This window comes from Rutidosis leptorrhynchoides, chromosome 1, assembly GCF_046630445.1.
Source record: "Rutidosis leptorrhynchoides isolate AG116_Rl617_1_P2 chromosome 1, CSIRO_AGI_Rlap_v1, whole genome shotgun sequence".
Taxonomy (NCBI): Eukaryota; Viridiplantae; Streptophyta; class Magnoliopsida; order Asterales; family Asteraceae; genus Rutidosis; species Rutidosis leptorrhynchoides.
Genome location: NC_092333.1, coordinates 105,678,449 through 105,686,724, shown reverse-complemented (window position 1 = coordinate 105,686,724; position 8,276 = coordinate 105,678,449). Strand labels below are relative to the sequence as shown.

General features: G+C 32.3%; 1 non-coding gene across 1 annotated transcript; it reads right to left on the bottom strand.

Moving 5' to 3' along the window:
- Positions 1 to 2,653: 2,653 nt before the first annotated feature.
- On the bottom strand, positions 2,654 to 2,760 carry LOC139887208 (small nucleolar RNA R71). The gene has a single exon (XR_011773047.1). It is a non-coding gene; the product is annotated as a small nucleolar RNA R71 (small nucleolar RNA).
- Between the last annotated feature and the right edge of the window lie 5,516 nt (positions 2,761 to 8,276).

Genomic DNA, 8,276 nt, shown 5'->3' with positions numbered 1-8,276 from the left:
AAAAATTTTATTATATAATTTATATTATGTATTCAATAAATTACTCCATCCGTCCCATCTTAAGTGTCCACTGTTGATTTTTCAAAGTCTTACTTTGTCAACTTTGACCGTAAATATTTTTGTTATATAAAAGTTCTTAAATGTTCATATCATTGGAAAAGAAATGATTAGAACCACAAAGAAAAGAGTTGTTGTGACAAGCATTTTATACTCGACTCTTTGGAACTTGTGGCAGCTTCGGAATAGCTATACTTTCAATGATTCGTCTTTCGGGAAATCGCATGTTCTGGACAACGTCATTGTTTCTTCTTCTTTTTTGTTTGTTTTTTAGATATAAAAAACATGAAATTAATTGGTCTTTGTGGTTGCAAAACTCAATGGACTCTTTGTAAATTGTATTCTTGTTTTTCCCTAGCGCCTTGCTAGTGGGTTTAATAATATTTTTCTGCCGTTCCAAAAAAAAAAAAAAAAACCACAAATTACATGTTCAATTATGAATCATATGAAATGTTCGTATGTTCACAAGCACATCTGCACATGTGAACGAGAAATTATATATCTGAATATATAGTTAAATTATAGTTTTAACAAACATTTTTTGTTCAATCTTGCTCTCAATCAACATTTATATGTGATTCAAGCTACTTACATGTAAAAATCTTTGTACGTTAATGGTTGTCGCAATTCTCGCACTTTTTTAAGTTCTCGTTTGAACTTATATATACACCTTAATCTGCACACAAATTGAGCATAGTCTGTGAGTTCTTTGAGATCTCTCATCTCTCTAGATCCCTTCACTATATATATATATATATATATATATATATATATATATATATATATATATATATATATATATATATATATATATATATATATATATATATATATATATATATATGAACAATGTTCACCACGGCCCACGGAACTCAATGTTTGGGGGGCATGAAAGCCTCCTGCGTGTTAGATCGATCAGACGGCTATTTTTACTACATCGTATTATGGAAACCATTAATTAGCAATCAAATCACATGCAAACGCGCTTTCTCCTTTATGTTTATGGGTTACATTTTTTTATGATATGTGTGGGCGAAGTAGACATTACAACATCACATATTATACACATAATTTGTGAAATTTAATATTTAATGTATATAATACAATCCGATTAATCTCTGAATTGCCGATTACTCTTTTCAAAATCTCGACCGACTATCTTCAAATAGCGAATTTTGCAACCTTGCTTATGAGTATGGGAAAACACTTCATGTTCCATAACTATTCCTATAAATTACTACGTATCATTTTTGTCATATTTTATTACTAGTATATTATTAATTTTTAGTTACCAGTATTAAATATAAAATACATAAATCATAGATAACATTTGTGAGACTTTTGTTAACAAGAATAAATATACAACGTGTGTCAAATAGAATTTTACGACGTCGCTTATCGCTTTGATATTTAATAGATTTTAGTGCCTTTTTAAGTAACTGCCGTTTTGGATATAGAATTCCTTTAAGCTTTAATACTTTTAGACGCAAGTTTTAATTGTTAGTTTTTAGGCTTTTAAGTTTCGACGTTCTACTTTCTTATTATTGTTTTTCGAATTTTTATTTTTCGACGTTTGTTTTTCGACTCTTATTTCTCGACGCGCTTTTTCTTTCTCATTTCTACACTCTAGTTTTTAGGACATAGATTTTTATCTTCTTCAAAATTTCGAAAAAAAAAAAATTATTTTAAGCGGTTAAATTGATAGACATCCAAAATTTTCTGGTTCGTAGTAATAGTTGGATTTATTAGTGGCGAGTTGTGGGCTTCCGATTTAAAGGGTCCTGGCTACCTGCTGCATCTATTGGCTATTCGAAACGTGGGCAAAATCAGAAAAGTTTATTAATTTGATAACTTTAATAATTTTTATCTTTATAACTAATAGGGTATTCAGTGAATGCACCGAGCAAAACGTTCACCACCTTTCATACGTTCACCTCCTGTAACTCGATCAAGATATCTAGCCAATATTGTCGCCGTTGATTTTTATTTAGAATCATCATCTAGTCGACCAAGTACTCCAATTCAAATTTTCGATAATCCATTTTTTGAACCCGACCTCACAATTGAGAACTCGAAGGATATTCAAGGACAATTCAGAGATCCTGAACCACAAATCATTCCTCCTGAACCACCAATCATTCAACCAGAGATTGTCGAGAAAGAAACCATTAAATCAGAATCCTCTAGTGATTCGGATTCAACAAACTCAATCATGGAAAATCAGGAACCTCTAAGTATGGAAGACCGAATGAGAGCTACACGCACTGGCCAAGGTTATGCCATTACTCAACCAGACATTAATGCACCAGATTATGAAATCAAAGGACAAATCCTACACATGGTAACTAATCAATGCCAATTTAGTGGTACGCCAAAAGAAGATCTAAATGAACATCTTCGAACCTTTAATAGGATTTGTACTCTATTTAAAATCAGAGAAGTTGAGGATGAACAGATCTATCTCATGTTATTTCCATGGACTTTAAAGGAAGAAGCCAAAGATTGGTTAGAATCGTTACCTGAAGGGGCGATTGATACATGGGATGTTTTAGTTGAGAAATTTCTTAAAAGATTCTTTCCGACATCTAAAGCCGTGAGACTTCAAGGAGAAATTGTTACGTTCACACAAAAGCCAAATGAAACATTATATGAGGCGTGGACAAGATTTGGAAAGTTGTGGAGAGGATGTCCTCAACATGGTTTAGACACTTATCAAATAGTACAAATATTCTACCAAGGATGCGACATTACTACACGAAAAGACATCGACATAGCAGCTGGTGGTTCCATTATGAAGAAAACCGCAACTGAAGCTCACAAAATTATTGATAACACTGACTCCCACTCACATGAGTGGCATCAAGAAAAATACATCGTTAGATCATCTAAAGCGGCTAGAGCCGATTCTAGCCATGACTTAGATTCCATTTCCGCAAAGTTAGATGCTTTTGAGAGACGAATGGAAAAGATGACTAAAGATATTCATGCAATACGAATTAGTTGTGAGCAATGTGGAGGACCACATTTGACAAAAGATTGTCTCAGTATTGAACAAACAATGGAACAAAGAGAGAATGTTTCATATATGAACCAAAGGCCTGGAAATAATTATCAGAATAATTATCAACAGCCAAGACCAAACTACAATCAAAATCAGAATTATAACCAAAATGTTCCATACAACAACCAACAAGGTCCTAGCAATCAACAAGTATCTAATAATACTTACAATCAGCAAAGACCTATTTTTCCAAATAAACTACCACAAACCGATGATAAAAAGCCAAATTTAGAAGATATGATGTCGAAGCTAGTTGAATCTCAAACGCAGTTTTTCACATCTCAGAAACAAACTAATGAACAAAATGCTCAAGCATTTAGAAATCAACAAAGCTTCTATCCAAAATCTGGAACAAGAAGTGAGCAACCTAGCAAGGTTAATAGGTGAAAGAAAACTGGGAAGTTTACCTAGCGACATAAATGCTAACCCCCAAAATGAAACAGCTAAAGCCATTACCACAAGAAGTGGTATCACACTTAAACCACCAGAAATGCCTGAAATTTCTGATGACTCTGTTCCTACTACACAGGAACCACAATCTGAGCAAGAGAAGGAATCAGAACTGGTAGTTGAAAAGGTTAATGAAGATTACACAGTTAAGGCAAAATCTTATGTTAAACCATACCAACCACCACTTCCTTACCCGAGTAAAATGAGAAAAGAAAGACTTGAAGCCGAGCAATCCAAATTCTTGAATATGTTTAAACAAATAAATGTCAATCTTCCTTTCATTGATGTGATTTCAGGAATGCCAAGATATGCTAAATTCCTGAAAGATCTAATCACAAATAGAAAGAAAATGGAAGAACTCTCGGCTGTTACAATGAATGCTAATTGTTCTGCAGTGCTGTTGAATAAACTACCAGAAAAATTATCAGATCCATGAAGTTTCACAATTCCATGTTTTCTGGGTAGTCTTAGTTCAATAGAAGCATTGGCAGACTTAGGTGCTAGTATAAATTTAATGCCGTATTCAGTATACGCTAAACTAGACCTTGGAGAATTGAAACCAACACGAATAAGCATACAACTAGCAGACCGATCAGTAAAATATCCTAGAGGGATAATGGAGAATATGCTAGTTAAATTTGGTACGTTAGTATTTCCAGTAGACTTTGTTATTCTGGACATGGAAGAAGATTCTCGAGTTCCGCTCATATTAGGAAGACCATTCTTAAACACAGCTAAAGTGTAGTGACCCGAACTTTTCCATGGTTATATATATTAATTGAGATTGATATTTACATGATTAAATGTTTCCAACATGTTAAGCAATCAAACTTGTTAAGACTTGATTAATTGAAATAGATTTCATATAGACAATTGACCACCCAAGTTGACCGGTGATTCACGAACGTTAAAACTTGTAAAAACTATATGATGACATATATATGGATATATATATAGTTAACATGATACTATGATAAGTAAACATATCATTAAGTATATTAACAATGAACTACATATGTAAAAACAAGACTACTAACTTAATGATTTTTAAACGAGACATATATGTAACGATTATCGTTGTAAAGACATTTAATGTATATATATCATATTAAGAGATATTCATACATGATAATATCATGATAATATAATAATTTAAAATCTCATTTGATATTATAAACATTGGGTTAACAACATTTAACAAGATCGTTAACCTAAAGGTTTCAAAACAACACTTACATGTAACGACTAACGATGACTTAACGACTCAGTTAAAATGTATATACATGTAGTGTTTTAATATGTATTTATACAATTTTGAAAGACTTCAATACACTTATCAAAATACTTCTACTTAACAAAAATGCTTACAATTACATCCTCGTTCAGTTTCATCAACAATTCTACTCGTATGCACCTGTATTCGTACTCGTACAATACACAGCTTTTAGATGTATGTACTATTGGTATATACACTCCAATGATCAGCTCTTAGCAGCCCATGTGAGTCACCTAACACATGTGGGAACCATCATTTGGCAACTAGCATGAAATATCTCATAAAATTACAAAAATATGAGTAATCATTCATGACTTATTTACATGAAAACAAAATTACATATCCTTTATATCTAATCCATACACCAACGACCAAAAACACCTACAAACACTTTCATTCTTCAATTTTCTTCATCTAATTGATCTCTCTCAAGTTCTATCTTCAAGTTCTAAGTGTTCTTCATAAATTCCAAAAGTTCTAGTTTCATAAAATCAAGAATACTTTCAAGTTTGCTAGCTCACTTCCAATCTTGTAAGGTGATCATCCAACCTCAAGAAATCTTTGTTTCTTACAGTAGGTTATCATTCTAATACAAGGTAATAATCATATTCAAACTTTGGTTCAATTTCTATAACTATAACAATCTTATTTCAAGTGATGATCTTACTTGAACTTGTTTTCGTGTCATGATTCTGCTTCAAGAACTTCGAGCCATCCAAGGATCCATTGAAGCTAGATCCATTTTTCTCTTTTCCAGTAGGTTTATCCAAGGAAATTAAGGTAGTAATAATGTTCATAACATCATTCGATTCATACATATAAAGATATCTTATTCGAAGGTTTAAACTTGTATTCACTAGAACATAGTTTAGTTAATTCTAAACTTGTTCGCAAACAAAAGTTAATCCTTCTAACTTGACTTTTAAAATCAACTAAACACATGTTCTATATCTATATGATATGCTAACTTAATGATTTAAAACCTGGAAACACGAAAAACACCGTAAAACCGGATTTACGCCGTCGTAGTAACACCGCGGGCTGTTTTGGGTTAGTTAATTAAAAACTATGATAAACTTTGATTTAAAAGTTGTTATTCTGAGAAAATGATTTTTATTATGAACATGAAACTATAACCAAAAATTATGGTTAAACTCAAAGTGGAAGTATGTTTTCTAAAATGGTCATCTAGACGTCGTTCTTTCGACTGAAATGACTACCTTTACAAAAACGACTTGTAACTTATTTTTCCGACTATAAACCTATACTTTTTCTGTTTAGATTCATAAAATAGAGTTCAATATGAAACCATAGCAATTTGATTCACTCAAAACGGATTTAAAATGAAGAAGTTATGGGTAAAACAAGATTGGATAATTTTTCTCATTTTAGCTACGTGAAAATTGGTAACAAATCTATTCCAACCATAATTTAATCAACTTGTATTGTATATTATGTAATCTTGAGATACCATAGACACGTATACAATGTTTCGACCTATCATGTCGACACATCTATATATATTTCGGAACAACCATAGACACTCTATATGTGAATGTTGGAGTTAGCTATACAGGGTTGAGGTTGATTCCAAAATATATATAGTTTGAGTTGTGATCAATACTGAGATACGTATACACTGGGTCGTGGATTGATTCAAGATAATATTTATCGATTTATTTCTGTACATCTAACTGTGGACAACTAGTTATAGGTTACTAACGAGGACAGCTGACTTAATAAACTTAAAACATCAAAATATATTAAAAGTGTTGTAAATATATTTTGAACATACTTTAATATATATGTATATATTGTTATAGGTTCGTGAATCAACAGTGGCCAAGTCTTACTTCCCGACGAAGTAAAAATCTGTGAAAGTGAGTTATAGTCCCACTTTTAAAATCTAATATTTTTGGGATGAGAATACATGCAGGTTTTATAAATGATTTACAAAATAGACACAAGTACGTGAAACTACATTCTATGGTTGAATTATCGAAATCGAATATGCCCCTTTTTATTAAGTCTGGTAATCTAAGAATTAGGGAACAGACACCCTAATTGACGCGAATCCTAAAGATAGATCTATTGGGTCTAACAAACCCCATCCAAAGTACCGGATGCTTTAGTACTTCGAAATTTATATCATATCCGAAGGGTGTCCCGGAATGATGGGGATATTCTTATATATGCATCTTGTTAATGTCGGTTACCAGGTGTTCACCATATGAATGATTTTTATCTCTATGTATGGGATGTGTATTGAAATATGAAATCTTGTGGTCTATTATTATGATTTGATATATATAGGTTAAACCTATAACTCACCAACATTTTTGTTGACGTTTTAAGCATGTTTATTCTCAGGTGATTATTAAGAGCTTTCGCTGTCGCATACTTAAATAAGGACGAGATTTGGAGTCCATGCTTGTATGATATTGTGTAAAAACTGCATTCAAGAAACTTATTTTGTTGTAACATATTTGTATTGTAAACCATTATGTAATGGTCGTGTGTAAACAGGATATTTTAGATTATCATTATTTGATAATCTACGTAAAGCTTTTTAAAACCTTTATCTATGAAATAAAGGTTATGGTTTGTTTTAAAAATGAATGCAGTCTTTGAAAAACGTCTCATATAGAGGTCAAAACCTCGCAACGAAATCAATTAATATGGAACGTTTTTAATCAATAAGAACGGGACATTTCAGTTGGTATCAGAGCGTTGGTCTTAGAGAACCATAAAATTTGCATTAGTGTGTCTTATCGAGTTTGTTAGGATGCATTAGTGAGTCTGGACTTCGACCGTGTTTTCTTTAAAAATGATTGCTTAACATTTTTGTTGGAAACTATATATTTTTAACATATGAATATTATGTGATATATTAATCTCTTAACGTGTTTGATATTATGTGATAGATGTCTACCTCTAGAACAAGTTCCATTGACTCACCTAATAATAATGAAGAGTCAAATGTAAATTGGAATGATTTGTGGACTGATTCACAAGTTCCCGAAGAAGAACCGGAAGAAGAGTCGGAACCGGAAGAAGAATCGGAACCGGAAGAAGAATCAGAACCGGATGAAGAAATAGAACCGGTGGGGGAAATAATAAAACGGTTAAGTAAAAGAAAATCCTCAACCAACCGACCAAAGTTAATTATGGTCAATGGTGTTTCCGCCAAGGAAGCAAAATATTGGGAGGATTACCAATTCTCCGATGAATCGGATTCCGACGAGAATTCCGATGATGTTATAGAAATTACCCCAACTGAATTTAAAAAGGCAAAAGAAAATAATAAGGGAAAGGGCATAAAAATAGAGAAATCTAATTCCAACCCCGATGAACTTTATATGTATCGTCAACCCCCGAAGTCCTTAAGTTGTAACAATGACCCGGGAACCTCTAAACCACCAGGTTTTTCTA